Source organism: Pseudophryne corroboree, chromosome 4 (assembly GCF_028390025.1).
Source record: "Pseudophryne corroboree isolate aPseCor3 chromosome 4, aPseCor3.hap2, whole genome shotgun sequence".
Classification (NCBI taxonomy): domain Eukaryota; kingdom Metazoa; phylum Chordata; class Amphibia; order Anura; family Myobatrachidae; genus Pseudophryne; species Pseudophryne corroboree.
Window position 1 is genome coordinate 42,747,369 of NC_086447.1, and position 25,549 is coordinate 42,772,917.

The window sequence follows — 25,549 nt, forward strand, 5'->3', positions numbered from 1 at the left end:
TTTCATTTAGTGCCTCAATCAACTTGATTTATCCATCTGTACTCAAGCATGGATAGCCTTAAAGCATAGTTGCCGACTTTTGGGCTGCTCTCTCCGGGAGAGAGCAGCCAGTCAGCTCAGCAGGGGGGCGGGCACGCCGGGCAGTGAGCTGATGTGAGAAGGGGGGCGGGCTGGAGGCGGCACGAGGGCGGGCCAGAGGAGGGACGGGGCGTGGCTGCTGGATCGCGTCATGCAAGCCACGCCTCCCACTGTGCAATGCCGCAATTACCGGCATTTTTCAGTGGGGGGCGTGGCTTGCATGACGCGATTCAATAAGAATCGCGTCATTGCCTGCCCGGACCGCCCACTTCACTCGCTAAGTGGGCAGCCGGGCAGGGGGGGACCCCTGTAATCGGGAGACTTGCCTGCTCTTCCGGGTGGCCGGGAGGGTCACCCGATTTTCGGGAGCCTCCCGGCTATTCCGGGAGGGTAGGCAAGTATGCCTTAAAGTCCTTGCTATGTCTGAGTTTGACTGTGCGATTTCCCTTGAACTCCCCCAGAGCCCAGATAACACAGATAGTATAGATTGTGACTATCTGTGCTTGAGATTTTGTCTATGTACGATTTTGATTAAGTGCCAATTTTGACTATACTTTGTACTAGATAGTACACTACATAGTCAAGATTGAGTTGCCTGCACTGTCTATCTAGCCTTGCGATACCGACCCCACGGGAGCGCGCATCGGTATCGAATCTGTATCGCAAGCTGGCTAACACCTTGAGATATGCACTAACTTTTCATAAGATTTTGACTATATAATCAAAATCTTACAGATTTATCTCACCGTGTGTACACACCTTTAAACCTGGACTATAATGGCGGAGTTATAGAACTCAGACATAGGGGCAAAATTCTCCTAAATTCACATTTTTTTTAGTAAGTAGATCGCATTTCTCATACTTGGCCAAATTAACTATTTATTTATTACCAATTATTTATATAGCGCACACAAATTCGGCAGCGATAAAATGTAATTATAAAAAAATACCAGAGGGAGCCTTGTGATAATAATACTATCTCCAGGTAGCGTTATCAGGGCATCCCCCTCTGTTTCCCCCCCTATACTGCATGCTGGCAGTGAAGGCTGAGGTTGGAGATGCTGCCTGTGATCAGCCACGTGTGTCTGATATTCCGCAGGCTGACCACTGAAATTAAAAAAAGGTAAAAAATAACATAAGAAAAGTAAACTTTCCTGCTTGCTGCTGGAGCCACAGATTGGTAGCTGTCTGTGTGTCCCCGGTCAGCCGATGCTGTGATGAGGCTCTCAGTTTACAGCACTGATGACGGCTGGAAGCTTCACAGCAGCAGCTGAGCAGGGACGCACAGCGAAGGAGCCGGACAGCGATCCGCGGCTGCAGGAACGTGCAGATAAGTGTTAGCTCAGGGGGTAAGTAAATGGATTCGCAAGGAAGTTTTCTCGCAAGCTCTGTCCATGCATGGGAAAGTCGATACATCCCTGCGATGCATTCAAATATTGCAATGCAAATTTATCACATCCCACTGGTGTTGTGTCTTCCTGTCCCGCTAGGATAGTGCAGCCGACAGGAGATTTACTAAAGAGCCTGATTGAAGAACACAAAGGGGAAATAAAAGTATGTACTTGAGGTTCTTTTGAAAACAAGGGACAACGCGGCTCCTATTTCAATTCACTTTTTTGAATATCTATTTTCATTTTGTTGGATTAAAGGATTACACTCAGTGCAGGCCAGGTGTTATGCGCCAGATGGGTGCTCCATTCCCCCCCCTCAAAGTTGGGGGAGAGAAGAACATGTTTTTGCTGTCAGATCTGCTCACATCTCCTTATCTATGAATCCAGAACCTACAAACAGCATGAACACATCAAACAGCACCGACATAAACACCCTCTGCTAAACCCAAGAAAATATTCATTAACATCACAGTGATTCTAAATATAAAACCACTCTCTGGCTTTATGCACGAAAATTCCAAGGTTGATCCGCCCTTTAAGCTCCAATTCCCTTGTTTCTCGGCTGATTTTATATGTGAAACATTAAGCTGTGTTAAAAAAAAAACAAAGAATTTTATTCCAATATTTCCGCAGATAAAATAGACAGCGTTATTTCTTAAAACTGTGACAACGCTTTATACCATTCCGACCCGTCAGTATGTAGCGCAGGCCAATCATTATTTGTGGCGATAAGTGTGATTTGTGTTTTTTTTTAAAGCTGTTACTTAATAAAACAACCTGGCTGCAATTGGGGCTTACGGTTAGGCTGCAATTAGGGTTAGGGCTAGGCTGCAATTAGAATAAGGGTTAGGGTGCAATTAGGGTTAGGGCTAGGCTGCAATTAGAATAAGGGTTAGGCTGCAATTAGGGTTAGGGCTAGGCTGCAATTAGAATAAGGGTTAGGCTGCAATTAGGGTAAAGGTTAGGCTGGAATTAGGGTTATGGTTAGGAATGGATGCAATTAGGGTAAGGCTGCAATTAAATTAAGGGTTAGGCTGCAATTAGGGTAAAGGTTAGGCTGCAATTAGGGTTATGGTTAAGCTGCAATTAGAATAAGGGTTAGGCTGCAATTAGGGTTATGGTTAGGCTGCAGTTAGGGTTAGGGTTAGGCTGCAATTAGAATAAGGGTTAGGCTGCAATTAGAATAAGGGTTAGGCTGAAATTAGGGTTAGGCTGCAAGTAGGGTAAAGGTTAGGCTGCAGTTAGGGTTAGGGTTAGGCTGCAATTAGAATAAGGTTAGGCTGCAATTAGAATAAGGGTTAGGCTGCAATTAGGGTTAGGGTTAGGCTGCAATTAGGGTAAAGGTTAGGCTGGAATTAGGGTTATGGTTAGGCTGCAATTAGAATAAGGGTTAGGCTGCAAATAGGGTTAGGGTTAGGCTGCAATTACAATTGGTAATAGGGTTAGGCTGCAATTAGGGTTAGGCTGCAATTAGGTTTAAGGTTAAGCTTCAGTTACAGTCAGGGTTATGGTTATGCTGCAATTTCAGTTATGGTTAGGTTGCAGTATTCTCCTACGCACAGTAGTTATCTGGTCAGTAATCCCACAGAAGGACACTGCAGTCATCCTCTGCTAGATAACAGATTGATAAATGAGATTAGTAGCGCGCACCCAGCTACACGCACATCCACCTCACATGCTACCACTGTATGAGAATTTATACTCAGCTTAAGATACAAGGGGGTTTATTTACTAATATTCGTGTTTGTGTCGATTTGTAGGGAGTTTGATCTCGAATTTTATCGGACGTATTTTACTGTAACTTTTTTAATCCATCTACGGTAATTTACGAAGCTGCCGAGTTTTCTATTTTCGTATTTTCCGATGTCGATGTGATTCGTATTGTCGGGCAGTGTTTTACGGGAGTGATTAGTAAAACACTGCCGTAGATAACACAATGAATCCCGGCCGGATCAGTGAGATCCGTGCAGGGCTTCATTGTGTACATTATGAGAAGTGTTTAAATAGTTAAAAATCAAAGAAAAAAATTGCGTAGGGTCCCCCCTCCTAAGCATAACCAGCCTCGGGCTCTTTGAGCCAGCCCTGGTTGTAAAAATACAGGGGAAAAATTGTGTAGGGTCCCCCCATATTTATACAACCAGCACCAGGATCTGCGTCCAGTCCTGGTTCAAAAAATACGGGGGACAAAAGACGTAGGGGTCCCCATATTTTTTAAACCAGCACCGTGCTCCACTAGCCAAATAGATAATGTCACAGCCGGGGGACACTTTAATATAGGTCCCTGTGGCCATGGCATTACCCCCCCAACTAGTCACCATGGGCCGGGGTTCCCTGGAGGAGTGGAGTGCCCCATAGCAATGGCATCCCTTGCACTCACTATAGTTACGCCCATGGTCCCATTCCTGAGATCTCTCATTATGGCATGCAAATATTCCAAAATACGGAAAAATGCGATAACTAAAATACTTCTGGTCACAAGCATTTTGGATATGAAACACTCGATCTGCATTGCTTAATTATTGTATGAACTACAGTAGTTAGCAGCCTGTCAAAATGATGGAACATTGTCACGCCGGCCTGAGCTGGTCACTTTCTGATCATTTCTGTTCCGCAGTGAACAGAGCAACACTTGAATTGCTTGGTTGGGCGCCGTCTAGTGGCCATCGGCGCACAACAAACTGGAATTCTATTCCATAGATGTGAGGAGCAGCATTAGTCTTATATATATATAGATATGTAATACTATATTGAAAAAAATCTGCATCTCTCTCCACTCTCCCTATCTGCCTCTACCACTCCACTTTCTCCCCAATCACTATCTATCCCAACCTCTCCCACCTCTCTCTCCCCCATGTTCCTATCTACCCCTACCCTCCCTCTCTCCCCAGTCCCTATCTGCCACAACCTCCTTTTCTCTCTCTCCCCAGTCCCTATCTGCCCCTACCCTCCCCTCTCCCCAGTCCATATCTGCCCCAACCAACCAGGTTACACTGGGAGAGAACAGTAGTATATGTGCCTGGGTTACACCGGGAGAGAAAAGTAGTATATGTGCCTGGGTTACATCGGAAGAGAGCAGTAGTATATCTTCCTGGGTAACACCAGGAGATAGCAGTAGTATATGCGCCTGGGTTACACCGGGAGAGAGCAGAAGTATATGTGCTGGGTTACACCGGGAGAGAACAGTAGTATATGTGCCTGGGTTACACCGGGAGAGAACAGTCGTATATGTGCCTGGGTTACACCTGGAGAGAACAGTCGTATATGTGCCTGGGTTACACCGGGAGAGAGCAGTAGTATATGTGCCTGGGTTACACCTGGACAGGACAGTAGTATATGTGCCTGGGTTACACCGGGAGAGAGCAGTAGTATATGTGCCTGGGTTACACCGGGAGAGAACAGTAGTATATGTGCTGGGTTACACCGGGAGAGAACAGTAGTATATGCACCTGGGCTACATTGGGAGAGAGCAGTAGTATATGTGCCTGGGTTACACCGGGAGAGAACAGTAGTATATGTGCCTGGGTTACTCCGGGAGAGAACAGTAGTATATGTGCCTGGGTTACACCGGGAGAGAACAGTCGTATATGTGTCTGGGTTACACCGGGAGAGAACAGTAGTATATGCACCTGGGTTACACCTGGACAGGACAGTAGTATATGTGCCTGGGCTACATTGGGAGAGAACAGTAGTATATGTGTCTGGGTTACACCGGCAGAGAGCAGTAGTATATGCACCTGGGTTACACCAGGAGAGAACAGTAGTATATGTGCCTGGGCTACATTGGGAGAGAACAGTAGTATATGTGCCTGGGTTACACCGGCAGAGAGCAGTAGTATATGTGCTGGGTTACACCAGGAGAGAATAGTAGTATATGTGCCTGGGCTACATTTGGAGAGAGCAGTAGTATATGTGCCTGGGTTACACTGGGAGAGAACAGTAGTATATGTACCTGGGTTACACCGGGAGAGAGCAGTAATATATGTGCCTGGATTCCACCAGGGGCAGACCTGTGCTACTGAGCTCCTAGGCCTCTGGAAGTTTTTGGAACCTGCAGTGTTTCCTGGAAGGCCTCCCAGGGGAGGATGGATCCCCCTGGGGAGGATGATGAAGGCGATCCCCTGGCTTCAGGGTCTGGTGGAGGCCCTAGTGATCTGGGCCTGGCAAAGGCTGTGATGGCAACAGCCGAGTCTGATGTTGATGGGGACAGTGCATCTGTGCAAGGTGGTCTGATGACTTCGGGTCCTGTGAAGGAACAGGATCCCCAATTGGATCCCCCCAAACTGCAGGTTGCTGACTCTCTGAGTGAAGTAACTCAGGTAAGAGAAATTACATCTACATTTGCCTGTAGTGAAGTGGGGAATTGTGTGGAAAACATGCAGGATGTTTGTAGCAGCCCAGATGAATCTGAGCCCTCTGAAGAAATGTTCTCATTTAAATTTGGATGAGCTAAAGAAAGAAATAAGGAAAATACAAACTAAAATCAGTGCTAAAAGGACAAAATGAAACTCCTGCCGCACCTGGGAGCGGCCCATTTTGAGAGAGGAGCTGGAGCAGTTAAATGAAATGTTGTTTCAAGCTAAAAGCAGGTGCACTACTCTGCAAGCAGAAGCATTTCTGCAGAAGCAGAAAGAACAGAGGAAAGCTGAATTGCCTGTGCAGGACGGTGACCATGTTCCTGGGGAGCCAATGATGGAAGTCAGTATACCAATGGAGACAGGCAACCTGGAAGAGGCAGCAAAAAGCGGTGAAAACCGGAATGCTGAGGAACCCAAAATGGTGGCAGATGCGGTTTGCGGTGCGTTCCACGGTGGAGGGGAGGCGTCTCTCCTGGGGGCAGTGCCGGGCGGTAGCGGGGTGGGGGGCGCAGCAATTGATATGGTAATGGCTAGCACCGGATCCATTTCAGTTGTAGCAGCTTCCCAGGGTCTGTCTCCGCCGGTGCCTAACCCGAAGGCTGCGAGTGAGGGTCCAGCGCGGGCTGGTAGTCTGCCTGGAAAGGTAGGCGGTGCTGAGGCTGGTCTCCTCCATATGCCTGTAGCGGCCAGCTCCGGCTTGGTCGTTGCGGAGGCGGTAAGGGGCGTGGCCAAAGACGCACAAGTGGTGATGTCATTGGGTAGCAGAGAGACTGTTAAGCAGCCGGTGTGTATGGAAGCTAAGGCCCAAGGACTGCCTGCACTGGACAAACGTGTATTAACCCCTGAGAAGTCTGCTGTTACAGAGACTATTTATGGTAATATGATTTCCCCAGCCAGGGTAATGGCAGCTGTCAACCTTATCTGTGCCAATCAGGCTAGGTTATCAGAAGCCACTGCTAGTGCAGTAAATAAAGAAAGGGAGGGGGTGAATGTACAGGCTTCTTTATTCCTTCCTCAATTTTCTTCTGGTCCAGTAAAACCCAACCCTGTGTCTTATGCTCGAGCGGTGTCTGAGGCTATAGGTGTTGCGCCTCAGGTGAGAGCAAGTGGGGGTCAGTCAATTAAAAGGAGGAATGTAATACAGTTTAGATGGGTTGGTGATGGGGTTCCCCCTTCTAAATCTGATTTTCTGGACTTAATGTTTTCTTTAGGGTTTGAAGCAGCTGATCTTTATGCCTGCATACACCCGGTGAAGTCCCCGGAATATGACTTAAGTTTTGTGTCATTAAATGGTCTCCAAGCTTTCTGTACAAAATGGGAGCAGATCAGGCTGGAAGAGCCTTACATATTTTTCAAAACAAACACAGTCACTAGGCCGGATAAGGTTAAAATCACCATATTAGTGAGGAATGATTCATTACCTACTGCTGATAATGTCTTCTGGCTGTCTAGATATTGTTCTGTGTTTTCTCCACTGGTCAAGTTTGACCATACCAAGGTGGTGTAGGTAGTGGTGCGGGAGGTAGGGAGGGTGTAGGTAGCGGTGTGGGAGGTAGGGAGGGGTTAGGTAGCAGTGCGGGAGGGTGGGTGTAGGTAGTGGTGCGGGAGGGAGGATGTAGGTAGCGGCGCGGAAGGGTTGGTAGCGGCGCAAGAGGGAGGGTGGGTGTAAGTAATGACACTTACTATTAGGCGGGCGGCCGCGGCAGCCATGGACTCACTGAACGTGGGAGCATTTCAAATGAAGCGCCGGCCGCCAGTCAACCAGAGCTGGCGGACCGGCAGCCAATCAGGGAAGCGGTCGCAGCAGTGGCTCCTGATTGGCTGGCGCTGCTGCGGCAGCTTCCCTGATTGGCTGCCGAGCCGCCAGCTCTGATTGGCTGGCGGCCGGCGCTACATTTGAAGTGCTGCCACGTTCAGCTTGTCCATGGCTGCTGCGGCTGCCCGCCTAATAGTAAGTGTCATTACTTACACCCACCCTCCCGCACATGCGCACTGTAATCCCTTGAATCCCGGGATTGGAAGCTCCAATCCCGGGATTCAAATCCCGGCATTTTTGGGCCCAAATCCCGGGATCCCGCCGATCCCGGGATTGGCCTCCCTAGTAGAGACAGGCTTCAATGTTTCTACCCGGGGCAGCCGAGGACCTGCTACAAGTGCGGGGACTTTAGGCATCTTAGTGGAGATTACACAGTTGTTAAGTGTGCTTTATGCAATCAGACAGGCCATGTTTCAAAGGAATGTGTAAAGGTCAAGTGCAACCTTTGTGGCACAGAAGGGCACCCCTACAGCAGATGCCCAAATGCATCACACAATGTAAATGTGACGGTAGATAAGACTGTAAATGATATTGGTGATCATAGCATGTTGGAGGCAATTTTGCACCAGGAAATGTTACAGCAATTGGAGGAGAGGGCTAGTAAGTCACAGAAACAGGTGGGAGGTGGAAGCAAGATGCAGCCAGAGTCTAGGGAAGTGCCCTTTCAGACTGTGAAGAATGGAGGAAAGAAGAAGGCAAAGACAAAGAACATAGATGTTATTTGTGCAAATAAATTCAATGTCTTGGCTTCTTCTGAGGATGAGGGGGAGGGTGAAGGTGAGATTGTGATGGTAGGTGGCAAGGAGCTTATCTTTGTCCCCAGTAAACCCAGACCTAAAAATGTGAAGAAGAGCTCCAGCTTACTAGTGAGTGATGTGGCTGTGCGGGTGGAGTCTAAGGATAAGAGGGGGAGGAATGGTAGAAATACTAAGAAGGCTAAGCGAGAGTGCACTCAAAATGATCTAGAGTGGGATCCAGCTGGGACGGAGCTTAGCCAGGCATTGGAGTCCTTTTTGGATGAGCAGGCTAAAGGTAGACAGGATGAAGAAGGGAAAGAGAACCAGATGGTGGTGGAGGAAACTCCTAGTCAAGAACTTGGATGCCAGGGATTTTCTTCACTGGTCCCCCTTAAGAGGATTGATGGTGGGGGTAACCCAGGTGTAGTCCCAAAGCCTCCTGATCCGGATCCTCTCCCAGAAAATGTTGGATGTGGGGTTGAAACTGATACCAGGGGGGTTTCTGAAACAGTGGGACCTAAGAGCCCACATGATGGGGTTGTGGCTCCTGATTCTGGTGGTGGGTGTGGGGTGGAAGAAGGTGCCGGGGAAGAGCTTGTTGTGGAGGATGATGATGTAATTCCCTTTGGTTTGTCTTGTAAGAGGGTAGGGTCCTCCGATGAGGACTGTGAGAAAGAAGTAAAGAGAAAGTAAATGGGTCCTACTTCTATAATCCAAGAACCATGGATCCCCAACCTATACGATGTGCCACCATTAATGTGGCTTCCGCGCTTTCCGAACAAGCTCGATTTATGGCCTTTGATTTTTTCAATGCGGTTGATGTCGATTTTTTATTTTTGCAAGAGACCAGAGTGGGCGATTTGGCCACACTCCATCTGGCCAAATCTCAGTGGAGGAGGGGGCCTTCTTTCTGGTCTCTTGCGGGTGAGCTGTATGGTGGGTTGGCAGTTCTTTTTTACTGGTATGGTAACTGTGCACAGGATTATAGAGTTGCAGGTAGGTAGGTGCATGGTTCTGGATGTCAACTTGAGAGGACATGACCTGAGGCTGATTAATATCTATGGGCCCCAGTCAAAGTGGGACAGGAAATGTCTTTTCAGGGAGATAAAGGAGTTTCTTTTTACAGCCCAGCAGATTATTTTTGGAGGTGATTTTAACACCATCATTAGGCCTAAAGACAGAGGAGACACCAGAGCAACCCTGGGCTATGATTCCAACTTTTTAGTTAGTATGATTAGAGAGGCAGGTCTGGTGGATGTGCATGTTCGTCATTTCCCAGACCTCACAGGTTACACCTTTCATAGCGGTAGTCGTAGATCTAGGATAGACAGGATTTTTGTTAAGGAGTCCTCGAAAACTTTGCCTCCAGAGACAAAGTCAGTAGAGTTCTCCGATCACGTTTTTCTGAGTGTTACTTTAAATGCCTCAGAAACCCCTCAGAAAGGGCGGGGCCTTTGGCGTTTGAACTCCGAGCTCCTAAAGGAGGAGAGGGTCAGACAGTCCTTTAGAGACTTTCTTCAATTACAAGAGACACTACTGGAGGCTGGCTGGAGTAGGTCTGTGTGGTGGGAGGAGTGTAAAAAGAGGACCCGGAAATTTTTCCAAAGGCTGGTAGCCAGGAAAAGCTTGTCAAAAAGGTGCATCTACCAGAGCTTGAGAAGGAAACTTGATCTCTTGATTTCTGAGCGTGGAGATAGTGGGGAAATCTCTCGAGTGAAGGCTCAGATGAAGGAATACCAGTACAATCGTTTGTCTTCATTGATTCTGGAGAGGGATTACGGTAAAAACCACTCGCCGAATCCCTACCAGAGTTGCAGAAGATCAGTCGATCTGAGGGAGGTCCGGGGCCTGTATAATGAACAGGGTACTCTTCGTAAGGATAAGGAAGGTATCTTGGAAGTCATTAGGTCCTACTACTCCAACCTCTTATCTGAGCAGCCGCTTATCAGAGAGAGGATGGAGCGTTTTCTGAGGGAAACACCTGGGCTTGAGGGGCTTGATCCCTCTTTTGACTCTTTGGGTAGTGATGTAACAGTGGAGGAAGTCAAGAATGCCATAGACAGTCTGTCTATGAAGAAGTCTCCAGGCCCAGATGGATTACCATCTGAATTTTATAAAGTGTTTTCTGACATCTTGGCTCCTCATCTTGTAGAGGTATTTAATGAAAGCCTGGGTGAGGGGTTGCTCCCTCCCTCTATGAGATCTTCTGCTCTTATATTGTTGTCCAAAGGTAAGGACCCAGCCCGTATTGAAAATTGGCGCCCCATCGCTCTTCTCAATATGGACAGAAAGATTCTGGCAAAGGTACTCTTCAATCGGTTGATCGAAGTTTCCGGGATGTTGCTTTCCCCATCTCAGCATTGCACCGTGAAGGGCCGTAGCACCTTTAGTGCTGTCCTTGGCGTCCGGGAAGCCGTGGAACGATGTTGTGCTGAAAAGTGGGGGAAGTATTTGCTGGCATTGGATCAGTCCAAAGCTTTTGACCGTGTGAATCATCAGTATTTGTGGACTGTATTGGAAAGGTATGGTCTTCCTGTGCGGGTGGTAGATTGGCTGCATGTTATTTATAATCAGGCCGAGAGCTTCCCACTGGTTAATGGCTGGGTAGGCCTTGCTTTCACTGTTGATTCAGGTGTCCGTCAGGGATGTCCTCTGAGCCCCCTTTTATATGTGTTTGCAATTGATCCTTTTGTGAGGAGGATTGAGAGTGGCACTGTAGAGGGGGTGCAGCTGGGCCCTGAGTCTCCATTGAGGGTGGTGGCCTATGCAGATGATGTCACACTTGTCCTGTCATCTGTGGCAGAGGCACATGACGTGGAACATCTTATCTGTGAGTACTCTGAAGCTTCGTGTTCCAGAGTCAACTGATCCTTTGTTTTGCCAGAATCCTTGTGGACAAGGATGAATTCTTTATTCTTCCTATTATTATGGGGGAATAGAATGAATCCAGTCAAGAGGAGGATTACTTACATGTCGAGGGAACAGGGTGGCCTAAGTATGGTCAACCCTGTGGTGTTTTTTGCTTCTACCTTTATAAAACATAACCATGGGAGTTTATTTTTAGATTCCCCCCCTCGATGGGTAGAGAGCTTTTGGGCCTGGGTGTTTCCCTTCCTTGAGCTCTGGTTTGATGGTGGTCAAGTGAAAATTTTTCGGCATGGCTACCTCCCGATCTACGTCATCTTGTGCTTGAAGATGACAAGGCGTTGGGAGCTGGAAGAGGGTGAAGTTAAAAACTTCTCCAGAAGGGAGTTGGAGAGAAGAATTTTGCGAACTCACTTCTTTGTTCCGCTGTCGCTAAGGGACTGCCCGGGTAATGTTTGCTCAGATGGGTTGTCTCTGATCAATTCTCAGAGGATCCCACTGAAGTTCAGGGACATTGCTTGGCTCTCCTTTCATGGGAAGCTTTACGTGAAGGGTAATCTCAAGTTTAAATGTGCTGGTGATCGTGGCTGCCTGCGTGAGGAATGTCTAGGGGAGGAGGAGACGTTAGACCATTTTTTTCTGGAGTGTCCTTTCAATGTAAAAGTTTACAAGGGAGTTTCAAGAGCCTTATGCATCCCGTGCCTCTCGGGGCTTAGTTACCCTGAGTGGGCATATGGGGCATTTTTAAGGGTATAGGAGATTTGATTTAACCACTATTTTTATAGTTAGCTTAGCTGTTAGACATCACACGTGGAGAGCACGGGGTCAGGTATCCCTTAGACAGAAAGTTCTCCCCTGCGAAGTGGTGGCGGAAAGCATTCTACATGAGGTGAAGAGGTTGATGGATATGGATAGGGAGAGGATGGATGCTGTTGGGTGGTCCAGGCTTTGGCGCCACCTGAAGCCTCCTTGAGTGGGTGGCAGACATCTTCTCCTCCATCTTTTGGCTATCTATTTTTCTCACTCCCTGTAGATTTTGGACTTGGTTTTTTTGTTTAAAATGGTTTACATGCGGCTAAAAGCCCTTTACTTTCTCTCTACTTGTATTTAATGTAAGTGGTTTGTAGTGCTGTGGTTACATTTGTATGTTGTGTATAGTTGTGTGTTGTTTAGTATAGGCTGTTAAGCTTAACAAATTGTTAAGCCATAGAAATTATATATGTAAGAGTCTGTTGATTTATATGTATGATATGTTATTTTCAGCCATAATTGTGTTTTGGCTTGGTTTTATGCTTTATTTATTTATTTATTTATGTATTGTATGTTGCAAGTTTTCTAATAAAAGAATCAACCAGGAGAGAACAGTAGTATATGCACCTGGGTTATACTGGGAGAGAGCAGTAGTATATGGGCCTGAGTTACACCGGGAGAGAACAGTAGTATATGCACCTGGGTTACACCAGGAGAGAGCAGTAGTATATGTGCATGGATTACACCAGAAGAGAGCAGTAGTATATGTACCTGGGTTACACCGGGACAGAACAGTAATATATATGCCTGGGTTACACCTGGAGAGAGCAGGAGTATATGTGCCTGGGTTACACCAGGAGAGAGCAGTAGTATATGTGCCTGGGCTACACCTGGAGAGAGCAGGAGTATATGTGCCTGGGTTACACCTGGAGAGAGCAGGAGTATATGTGCATGGGTTACACCAGGAGAGAGCAGTAGTATATGTGCCTGGGCTACACCTGGAGAGAGCAGGAGTATATGTGCCTGGGTTACACCAGGAGAGAGCAGTAGTATTTGTACCTGGGCTACACTGGGAGAGAACAGTAGTATATGTGCCTGAGCTACACCAGGAGAGAACAGTAGTATATGTGCCTGGGCTACACCGGGAGGGAACAGTAGTATATGTGCCTGGGCTACACCAGGAGAGAACAGTAGTATATGTGCCTGGGTTACACTGGGAGAGAACAGTAGTATATGTGCCTGGGTTACACCATGAGAGAACAGTAGTATATGTGCCTGGGTTACACCAGGAGAGAGCAGTAGTATATGTGCCTGGGTTACATCATGAGAGAACAGTAGTATATGCGCCTGGGTTACACCAGGAGAGAGCAGTAGTATATGTGCATAAATTACACCAGAAGAGAGCAGTAGTATATGCACCTGGGTTACACCAGGAGAGAGCAGTAGTATATGTGCATGGGTTACACCAGAAGAGAGCAGTAGTATATGTACCTGGGTTATACCTGGAGAGAGCAGTAGTATATGTGCATGGGTTACACCAGGAGAGAGCAGTAATATATGCACCTGAGTTACACCGGGAGAGAACAGTAGTATATGTGCCTGGGTTACACCAGGAGAGAACAGTAGCATATGTGCCTGGGTTACACCGGGACAGAACAGTAGTATATGCACGTGGGCTACACCGGGAGAGAACAGTAGTATATGTGCCTGGGTTACACCAGGAAAGAGCACTAGTATATGTGCCTGGGTTGCACCTGGAGAGAACAGTAGTATACGGGCCTAGGTTACACAGATGACCCCAGCAGTGCCAGATACACGGATGCCCCCAGCAGTGCCAGATACACGGATGCCCCCAGCAGTGCCAGATACACGGATGCCCCCAGCAGTGCCAGATACACGGATGCCTCCAGCAGTGCCAGATACACGGATGCCCCCAGCAGTGCCAGATACACGGATGCCTCCAGCAGTGCCAGATACACGGATGCCCCCAATAATGCCAGATACACGGATGCCCCCACCAGTGCCAGATACACGAATGCCCCCAGCAGTGCCAGATACACGGATGCCCCCAGTAGTGCCGTGCCAGATACACGGATGCCCCCATCAGTGCCAGATACGCGGATGCCCCTAGCAGTGCCAGATACATGGATGCCCCCAGCAGTGCCAGATACGCAGATGCCCTCAGTGCCAGATACACAGATAATGCCCCCACAGTGCTGCTTACCACTGCCGCTCCTGTGTCTGAAGCCTCACCGTCACCACCGCCACCCAGGCTCTGCTGCCTGCTGCATCATCTGAGGGCCGGGGAGAAGAGCGCAGCACGCGCATCTCCTCCCCTCCTTCCGACCCTGTGTCATCTCCGCCGCTTGGGATCACCTGCTACCATGGCTGGGGAGGAGAACGCAGTGCACAGCGAACCTCTACTCCAGTCCCCTCTATCCGACTCTTGTAAGCCCCGCCCTTACACAAAAGAGGGCATGGCTAATACTTGGCAGGGCTCCCCGGTGGCCCATTCTAAACCTGCTGCAGTATCACTTTCACTTGTGACAGCTTGCAACTAGGACCGATGCAAGGTTTCAGAGGGCCCTAGCAATGCTTCACATTGCTGCCCCTAATACCCCAATACATATAGTTTCAATAATACCCCTTTTATCCAGGACACTTATGATTCACACAGTTTCTGTGGCTGATTAAAAGAGGTGAAATGAAGGTTTCATTTAGCCAGCCACAGAACCTGTGTAATTCATACAGCATGTGTCCAGGATTAAAGGGATATTATGGCAACCCTACCAATACACGCATTCATCCATTTACATAAAACCACACTTACATGTTTACCGATGTCTAAAACAACAGGGTGAGTGATTTTTCATATGCACATCATGTCTTTAAATGTACTACACTTTGTTGCAGTACCGGAGCACTTGACCCAATATGCCCATTCTCCTTCACCCACATCAACCCCATTTCTCTATCGTCCTAAGTGGATGCTGGGGTTCCTGAAAGGACCATGGGGAATAGCGGCTCCGCAGGAGACAGGGCACAAAAAAGTAAAGCTTTTACCAGATCAGGTGGTGTGCACTGGCTCCTCCCCCTATGACCCTCCTCCAGACTCCAGTTAGATTTTGTGCCCGAACGAGAAGGGTGCAATCTAGGTGGCTCTCCTAAAGAGCTGCTTAGAGAAAGTTTAGCTTAGGTTTTTTTACTTTACAGTGAGTCCTGCTGGCAACAGGATCACTGCAACGAGGGACTTAGGGGAGAAGTAGTGAACTCACCTGCGTGCAGAGTGGATTTGCTGCTTGGCTACTGGACACTAGCTCCAGAGGGACGATCACAGGTACAGCCTGGATGGTCACCGGAGCCGCGCCGCCGGCCCCCTTGCAGACGCTGAAGAGAGAAGAGGTCCAAAATCGGCGGCTGAAGACTCCTGAGTCTTCATAAAGGTAGCGCACAGCACTGCAGCTGTGCGCCATTTTCCTCTCAGCACACTTCACACAACAGTCACTGAGGGTGCAGAGCGCTGGGGGGGGCGCTCTGAGAGGCAAATAAAAACCTTATTAGAGGCAAAAAATACCTCACATATAGCCCACAGAGGCTATATGGAGATATTTAACCCCTGCCTAACTTCAAAAATAGCGGGAGACGAGGCCGCCGAAAAAGGGGCGGGGCCTATCTCCTCAGCACACAGCGCCATTTTCTCTCACAGAAAAGCTGGAGAGAAGGCTCCCAGGCTCTCCCCTGCACTGCACTACAGAAACAGGGTTAAAACAGAGAGGGGGGGCACTGATTTTGGCGATATTGTATATATATAAAAGATGCTATAAGGGAGAAACACTTATATAAGGTTGTCCCTATATAATTATAGCGTTTTTGGTGTGTGCTGGCAGACTCTCCCTCTGTCTCCCCAAAGGGCTAGTGGGTCCTGTCCTCTGTCAGAGCATTCCCGGTGTGTGTGCTGTGTGTCGGTACGTGTGTGTCGACATGTATGAGGACGATGTTGGTGAGGAGGCGGAGAAATTGCCTGTAATGGTGATGTCACTCTCTAGGGAGTCGACACCGGAATGGATGGCTTATTTAGAGAATTACGTGAGAATGTCAACACGCTGCAAGGTCGGTTGACGACATGAGACGGCCGACAATCTATTAGGACCGGTCCAGGCGTCTCAGAAACACCGTCAGGGGTTTTAAAAACGCCCATTTACCTCAGTCGGTCGACACAGACACAGACACGGACACTGAATACAGTGTCGACGGTGAATAAACAAACGTATTTCTCATTAGGGCCACACGTTAAGGGCAATGAAGGAGGTGTTACGTGTTTCTGATACTACAAGTACCACAAGAAAGGGTATTATGTGGGAGTGAAAAAAACTACCTGTAGTTTTTCCTGAATCAGATAAAATAAAATGAAGTGTGTGATGATGCGTAGGGTTACCCCGATAGCAAATATTGGCGTTATACCTTTTCCCGCCAGAAATTAGGGTACGTTGGGAAACACCCCTTAGGGTGATAAGGCGCTCACACGCTTATCAAGTGGCGTTACCGTCTCCAGATACGGCCGCCCTCAAGGAGCCAGCTGATAGGAAGCTGGAAAAATATCCTAAAAAGTATATACACACATACGGTGGTTATACTGCGACCAGCGATCGCCATCAGCCTGGAGATGCAGTGCTGGGTTGGCTTGGTCGGATTCCCTGACTGAAAATATTTTATTCATGTAGAGCATTTAATAGGATGCATTCTATATATATGTATGTGAGATGCACAGAGGGATATTTGCTCTCTGGCATCAAGATAAGTGCGTTGTCCATATCTCCCAGAAGATGTCAGGGACACGACAGTGGTCAGGTGATACAGATCCCATACGGCAGATGGAAGTATTGCTGTATAAAGGGAAGGAGTTATTTGGGGGTCGGTCCATCGGACCTGGGGACCACAGCAACAGCTGGGAAATCCAACCTTTTTTTACCCCAAGTTACATCTCAGCTAAAAAAGACACCGTCTTTTCAGCCTCAATCTTTCCTTTCCCATGAGGGCATGCAGGCAAAAGGCCAGTCATATCTGCCCAGACATAGAGGTAAGGGAAGTAGACTGCAGCAGGCAGCCCTTTCCCAGGAAAAGAAGCCCTCCACCGCGTCTGCCAAGTCCTCAGCATGACGCTGGGGCCGTGCAAGCGGACTCAAGGTGGGGGGGTAGTCTCAAGAGTCTCAGGGCGCAGTGGGATCACTCGCAAGTTGACCCCTAGATCGTACGAGTATTATCCCAGGGGTAAAGATTGGAGAGTCGAGACATCTTCTCCTCGCAGCTTCCTGAAGTCTGCTTTACCAACGGCTCCCTCCGACAGGGAGGCAGCATTGGAAACAATTCACAAGCTGTATATCCAGCAGGTGATAATCAAAGTACCCCTCCTACGACAAGGAAAAGGGTATTATTTTTCCACACTATATTGTGGTACTGAAGCCAGACGGCTTGGTGACACATAGTCTAAATCTAAAATGTTTTGAACACTTACATAAAAGGTTCAAATCGAGATAAAGTCACTCAGAGCAGTGATAGCGAACCGGAAAAAAGGGGACTATATGGTGTCCCTGGACATCAAGGATTACCTCCATGTCCAAAATTTGTCCTTCTCATCAAGGGTACCTCTGGTTCGTGGTACAGAACTGTCAATATCAGTTTCAGACGATGCCGTTTGAATTATCCACGGCACCCCGGGCCTTTTTACCAAGGTAATGGCCGAAAAGATGTTTCTTCAAAGAAAAAAGGCATCTAAATTATCCCTTACTTGCACGACCTAAAAAGGGCAAGTTCCAGAGAACAGTTGGAGGTCGGAAGAGCACTATCTAAAGTAGTTCTTCGACGGCACGACTGGATTCTAAATATTCCAAGAATCGCAGCTGTTTTCCGACGATACGTCTGCTGTTCCTAGGGATGATTCTGGACACGGTTCAGAAAAAGGTTTTTCTTCCCGAGGAAAAAGCCAAGGAGTTATCCGACCTGTCAGGAACCTCCTAAAACCAGGAAAGGTGTCTGTACATCAATGCACAAGAGTCCTGGGAAAAATGGTGGCTTTTTACGAAGCAATTCCATTCGGCAGATTCCATGCAAGAATTTTCCAAAGGGATCTGTTGGACAAATGGTCAGGGTCGCATCCTCAGATGCACCTGCGAATAACCCTGTCGCCAAGGACAAGGGTATATCTTCTGTGGTGGTTGCAAAAGGCTCATCTATTGGAGGGCCGCAGATTCGGCATACAGGATTTGATCCTGGTGACCACGGACGCCAGCCTGAGAGGTTGGGGAGCAGTCACACAAGGAAGAAACTTCCAGGGGGTATGGACGAACCTGGAAAAGGTCTATTCACATAAACATTCTGGTACTAAGAGCAATCTAAAATGCTCTAAGCCAGGCGGAACCACTCCTGCAAGGAAAACCGGTGTTGATTCAGTCGGACAACATCACGGCGGTCGCCCATGTAAACAGACAGGGCGGCACAAGAAGCAGGAGTGCAATGGCAGAAGCTGCCAAGATTCTTCGCTGGGCGGAGAATCACGTAATAGCACTGTCAGCAGTGTTCTTCCCGGGCGTGGACAACTGGGAAGCAGACTTCCTCAGCAGACACGATATACACCCGGGAGAGGGGGGGTCTTCATCCAGAAGTCTTCCACATGCTAATAAACTGTTGGGAAAGACCAATGGTAGACATGATGGCGTCTCGCCTCAACAAGAAACTGGACAAGTATTGCGCCAGGTCAAGAGATCCACAGGCAATAGCTGTGGACGCACTGGTAACACCTTGGGTGTACAAATCAGTATATGTGTTTCCTCCTCTGCCTCTCATACCAAAGGTATTGAAGATTATACGGTGAGGAGGAGTAAGAAATACTAGTGGCTCCGGATTGGCCAAGAAGGACTTGGTACCCGGAACTTCAAGAGTTGGTCACGGACGACCCGTGCCCTCTACTTCTGAGAAGGGACCTGCTACAACAGGGTCCCTGTCTCTTTCAAGACTTACCGCGGCTGCGTTTGACGGCATGGCGGTTGAACGCCAGATCCTAAAAGGGAAAGGCATTCCAGAAGAAGTCATTCCTACCTTGATTAAGGCAAGGAAGGAAGTCACCGCGAAACATTATCACCGCATTTGGCGAAAATATGTCGCGTGGTGCGAGGATCGGAGTGTTCCGACGGAGGAATTTCAACTGGGTCGTTTCCTACATTTCCTACAATCAGGATTGTCTAGGGGTCTCAAATTGAGATCTATTAAGGTTCAAATTTCGGCCCTGTCAATATTCTTCCAAAAAGAATTGGCCTCAGTTCCTGAGGTACAGACTTTTGTTAAAGGAGTACTGCATATACAGCCTCCTGTGGTGCCTCCGGTGGCACCGTGGGATCTAAATGTAGTTTTAGATTTCCTCAAATCCCATTGGTTTGAACCATTGAAAAAGGTGGATTTTAAATATCTCACATGGAAAGTGACTATGTTACTGGCCCTGGCTTCCGCCAGGAGAGTATCTGAATTGGCGGCTTTATCTTATAAAAGCCCTTATCTAATCTTCCATTCGGATAGGGCAGAACTGAGGACTCGTCCGCATTTTCTCCCTAAGGTGGTATCAGCGTTTCACCTGAACCAACCTATTGTGGTGCCTGCGGCCACTGGCGACTTGGAGGACTCCAAGTTGTTGGACGTTGTCAGAGCCTTAAAAATATACATTTCAAGGACGGCTGAAGTCAGAAAATCTGACTCGCTGTTGATACTATATGCACCCAACAAGTTGGGTGCCCCTGCTTCTAAGCAGACGATTGCTCGTTGGATTTGTAACACAATTCAACTTGCTCATTCTGTGGCAGGCCTGCCACAGCCTAAATCTGTTAAGGCCCATTCCACAAGGAAGGTGGGCTCATCTTGGGCGGCTGCCCGAGGGGTCTCGGCATTACAATTCTGCCGAGCAGCTACGTGGTCGGGGGAAAACACGTTTGTAAAATTCTACAAATTTGATACCCTGGCAAAAGAGGACTTGGAATTCTCTCATTCGGTGCTGCAGAGTCATCCGCACTCTCCCGCCCGTTTGGGAGCTTTGGTATAATCCCCATGGTCCTTTCAGGAACCCCAGCATCCACTTAGGACGATAGAGAAAATAAGAATTTACTTACCGATAATTCTATTTCTCGGAGTCCGTAGTGGATGCTGGGCGCCCATCCCAAGTGCGGATTATCTGCAATACTGTACATAGTTATTGTTAACAAATTCGGGTTATATTGTTAAGGAGCCATCTTTAAGAGGCTCTTTCTGTTATCATACTGTTAACTGGGTTTAGATCACAAGTTGTACGGTGTGATTGGTGTGGCTGGTATGAGTCTTACCCGGGATTCAAATTGCCTCCCTTATTGTGTACGCTCGTCCGGGCACAGTACCTAACTGGAGTCTGGAGGAGGGTCATAGGGGGAGGAGCCAGTGCACACCACCTGATCTGGTAAAAGCTTTACTTTTTTGTGCCCTGTCTCCTGCGGAGCCGCTATTCCCCATGGTCCTTTCAGGAACCCCAGCATCCACTACGGACTCCGAGAAATAGAATTATCGGTAAGTAAATTCTTATTTTACAAAATCACCCCCTACTCAACTTTAAATTCTCTCATCTCACCCTATTCTCTCCAACATCCATTAATCAATTCAACCTCCCAGCACACATTAATACACTCATCCTTACTATCAGCACTCATAAACATCCCTCCACCAGGAACCCATTTATCCATTCACCACCAGTGCCCATTAACCCATTCCCCTCAAAAATCCATTAATCAATTTGCCCACTTAGCACTCATTAACCAATTCCTCACTAAGAATCCATTTATTAATTAACCCTCATAGCACCTATTAATCCATTCACCCCCAGCACCCATTAACTCCATTCACTTCCCCCCACCCAGCACAAATTTACACTTTCATTCTCAATACCCATTAACTCCTCTCTCACAGCAGTCAAATCGTAATCACACACTGCTTGCCTTCTGCACCTGGCTGATGACAATGATGGGCAGAGGTGCAACTTGCAGCAGGTATAAATACATAATAGTTGGCGCAGTTGCGGATGCGGCTGTCATCAGCCATAATCATAATAAGGATGTCAGAGACATGCTTCATATTTCTCCCAGGAAGTCTCAGCGGTCTGCCCGCTCAGGTCCTGCCGCCCTTAGGCAGCCGACTTAAGCTGCCTAATGGAAGATTCGGCCTTGCTTGCAGCACACAAAACAGTTATTTGGTCCATCAGGTGCCCTCTAGTGGCTGCCGGTGCACATAACAGTGGCAAAGATCAGTGTCAGCATTTTATTATATAGGATACAATTTTTACACCATGGGGGTAATTCCAAGTTGATCGCAGCAGGACATTTTTTAGCAATTGGGCAAAACCATGTGCACTGCAGGGGGGGCAGATATAACATTTGCAGAGAGAGTTAGATTTGGGTGGGTTATTTTATTTATGTGCAGGGTAAATACTGGCTGCTTTATTTTTACACTGCAATTTAGATTGCAGATTGAACTCACCACACCCAAATCTAACTCTCTCTGCACATGTTATATCTGCCTCCCCTGCAGTGCACATGGTTTTGCCCAATTGCTAACAAAGTTCCTGCTGCGATCAACTCAGAATTACCCCCCATGTGCACATGTGCAGTTACTTGCTTCCCAGTGAATGTGGGTCAGGAAGTGCCTCCTTTTCTGAGCAACATCCGGTGAGCAACACATGTTACAGATCACACCCTCCTAGTCCTCCTGCACCTGTAGATGGTAAAAAACAGACTAGTGTAGACAGATCCCTCCCACCTGGAAGAAGAGTGAGTAGCTAGCTCAGAGAGCAGACAATACGGCTCGGCTAGCTGCATCTGACTGACACTAAAAAGTGGTGCAATTAACAGCTACTAGTTGCCGCCCCTAAGGGCCTAAAAGTGGTGCAATTAACAGCTACTAGTTGCCGCCCCTAAGGGCCTAAAAGTGGTGCAATTAACAGCTACTAGTTGCCGCCCCTAAGGGCCTAAAAGTGGTGCAATTAACAGCTACTAGTTGCCGCCCCTAAGGGCCTAATTCAGATCTGATCGCAGCAGCAAATTTGTTAGCAGTTGGGCAAAACCATGTGCACTTCAGGGGGGGGGGGGGGGGGGCAGGTGTAACACGTGCCGAGAGAGTTAGATTTGGGTGGGGTGTGTTCAAACTGAAATCTAAATTGCAGTGTAAAAATAAAGCAGGCAGTATTTACCCTGCACAGAAACAATATAACCCACCCAAATCTAGCTCTCTCTGCACATGTTACATCTGCTCCCCCTGCAGTTTTGCCCATTAGAGAACATTTTTGCTGCTGCAATCAGGTCTGAATTAGGCCCTAAGCTTCCAACTCCTCATTACATATTGCACATGACTAATATATACTGTACGGGCACCTGTAAAACATATTAGGCAGTAAAGTTTTAATACAGCTCCAGTACTATAACTACAGGGAGCATGAAGAAGCTCAGGATTCAGTTCATCAAGGGATCTGCAGCCTATATTCATCATACTGAGGCAAGGAAGAAGTATGGGGGGAATTCAATTGCTTGCGGTAATTTCACTGAGAAAGAAACAGACTTTTTTGCTATTTTCCCCAAATGTTTTTTTGAGCAATTCATTTAAAGACCTTTTTTCCCAGTAAACTTTACGTGCTAACATGCGAAAACGCACAATATACGGGGTAAGTTCCCAGACCCTTGTGTTTTAGTGTTCGCAGCCGTGAAATCATGGCACTTATCAGGGATTTGTTTCTCCTATTTCCAGGGCGGGCTGTTTATTAGAATCAACTGAATCCCCCCCTAAATGTGACAGGCAATGAGAAAACTTGCAGGAAATAAATAAAATATACTTTTGTATCATTGCCTGCCTGGGAAGTTATGAAGTAACTATTTTGTTTGACTGAAAGTAGCAATCCAGGTGGCGGCTCCAAGGTCAGACTCTTGTAGAAGTAATTGCATTGACGTATGCTGAATATTGCTGATACTGTATGGCTTCTAAAGTATTTTCGATACAAGACAGTAAGGAACACAGATAGGGGCGGCTGTAAGTGAAGTGATAAATGAAGGTAATTACTTACATGAAATATATCAGCCAACATCACTAATCAGCTAAGAGCGCAGCTATTACACCGTAATCAGCGCAGCATTTATTGTGTCGGCTGTTTCATATTTGCCTGTCTGAGCGTTAGTTTAAATTAAAGCTTTCAGTGAGTCTTGTGTTTTGGAACAATACAAATCTTCATGAATAAACAACAATGATTTTTTTCCTCAAGCTCCAAACTCTCTTCATTCCCCCCACGCTGATGCCTGATAAGGTGGTTTCACATCTCCATCGCCCTGAAGTGCAGTCCCCCCCCCAGCTGGGGAGCCGGATTGTGCGTCACTGCCTCTGCTATCAATAGGAGGGAAGTCAGCTCTGCGAGCATTCCTTCTGTGTTTAGACAGATTGAGGGTAGTGAAACATTTTTTGGAAAATGCTCTAGATTTGTTATCCCAAAATAGTCTATGTACAGCTGTGCAGTCTGCGTACAGGACGTACAGTTATAACATAATCACAGCACAATCTGCGATCATATATCCCCCTCCCATATCACCCTGTCATTATACATACATCCCCCCACCCATATCACCCTCTCATTATACATACATCCCCCACCCATATCACCCTGTCATTATACATACATCCCCCCTCGCATATCACCCTGTCATTATACATACATCCCTCTCCCATATCACCCTGTCATTATACATACATACCCTCTCCCATATCACCCTGTCATTATACATACATCGCCCTCCCATATTACCCTGCCATTATACATACATCCCCCTCCCATATCACCATGTCATTATACATACATCCTCTCTCCCATATCACCCTGTCATTATACATACATCCCCTCTCCCATATCATCCTGTCATTATACATACATCCTCTCTCCCATATCACCCTGTCATTATACATACATCCCCCCTCCCATATCACCCTGTCATTATACATACATCCCCCTCCCATATTACCCTGCCATTATACATACACCCCCCTCCCATATCACCATGTCATTATACATACATCCTCTCTCCCATATCACCCTGTCATTATACATACATCCCCTCTCCCATATCATCCTGTCATTATACATACATCCCCTCTCCCATATCACCCTGTCATTAAACATACATCCTCCTCCCATATCACCTTGTTATAAAACATACATCCCCCTCCCATATCACCCTGTCATTATAAATACATCCTCTCTCCCATATCACCCTGTCATTATACATACATCCCCTCTCCCATATCATCCTGTCATTATACATACATCCCCTCTCCCATATCACCCTGTCATTATACATACATCCTCTCTCCCATATCACCCTGTCATTATACATACATCCCCTCTCCCATATCATCCTGTCATTATACATACATCCCCCCTCCCATATCACCCTGTCATTAAACATACATCCTCCTCCCATATCACCTTGTCATTAAACATACATCCCCCTGCCATATCACCCTGTCATTATACATACATTCCTCCTCCTATATCACCCTGTCATTATACATACATCCCCCTCCCATATCACCCTGTCATTATACATACATCCCCCCTCCCATATAACCCTGTCATTATACATACATACCCTCTCCCATATCATCCTGTCATTATACATACATCCCCTCTCACATATCACCCTGTCATTATACATACATCCCCCCTCCCATATCACCCTGTCATTATACATACATCTCCCCTCCCATATCACCCTGTCATTATACATACATCCTCCTCCCATATCACCTTGTCATTAAACATACATCCCCCTCCCATATCACCTTGTCATTATACATACATTCCTCCTCCTATATCACCCTGTCATTATACATACATCCCCCTCCCATATCACTTTGTCATTAAACATACATCCCCCTCCCATATCACACTGTCATTATACATACATCCCCCCTCCCATATCCCCTTGTCATTAAACATACATCCCCCTCCCATATCACACTGTCATTATACATACATCCCCCCTCCCATATCCCCTTGTCATTAAACATACATCCCCCCTCCCATATCACCCTGTCATTATACATACATCCCCCCTCCCATATCACCTTGTCATTAAACATACACCCCCCTCCCATATCACCTTGTCATTATACATACATTCCTACTCCCATATCACCCTGTCATTATACATACAACCCCCTCCCATATCACCCTGTCATTAAAAATACATCTCCCCTCACATATCACCCTGTCATTATACATACATCTTACCTCCCATATCACCTTGTCATTATACATACATCCCCCCTCCCATATCACCTTGTCATTAAACATACATCCCCCTCCCATATCACTTTGTCATTAAATATACATCCCCCACCCATATCACCCTGTCATTAAACATACATCCCCCCTCCCATATCACCTTGTCATTAAATATACAACCCCCTCCCATATCGCCCTGTCATTAACCATACATCCCCCCTCCCATATCACCTTGT